This window comes from Eimeria mitis, genomic scaffold (genome assembly GCF_000499745.2).
Source record: "Eimeria mitis Houghton genomic scaffold, Emh_scaff392, whole genome shotgun sequence".
In the NCBI taxonomy this organism is placed as follows: Eukaryota; Apicomplexa; class Conoidasida; order Eucoccidiorida; family Eimeriidae; genus Eimeria; species Eimeria mitis.
The window spans coordinates 17,533-17,774 of record NW_013572256.1 but is presented as its reverse complement, the minus strand read 5'-3'; the positions used below and the strand labels follow the sequence as shown (position 1 = coordinate 17,774).

Sequence of the window (242 nt, the reverse complement as noted above, 5' to 3'; positions counted from 1 at the left end):
TAAACCCTAAACCCTAAACCCTAAACCCTAAACCCTAAACCCTGAAGACTAGAGCAGAAATGGGAACGAACAATACAATACACCAACATACACACTAAACCCTAAACCCTAAACCCTACAGATACACATGAAACTCCTTTGTCCTCAACTGAAAACCCTAAACCCTAAACCCTAAAACCTAAACCCTAAACCCTAAACCCTAGATTTCTTCTTTCGCAGGAATCTAAAGAAAGCCCACCAAC

The 242-nt window shown here is 40.9% G+C and overlaps 1 protein-coding gene across 1 annotated transcript in view; it reads right to left on the bottom strand.

Annotated features, from left to right (window-relative positions):
- Nucleotides 1–242, bottom strand: part of EMH_0010670 (uncharacterized protein) — a gene marked incomplete at both ends in the record, with an annotated part of 2,033 nt that overhangs the window by 1,469 nt on the left and 322 nt on the right. The gene's annotated exons all lie outside the window — the stretch shown is intronic.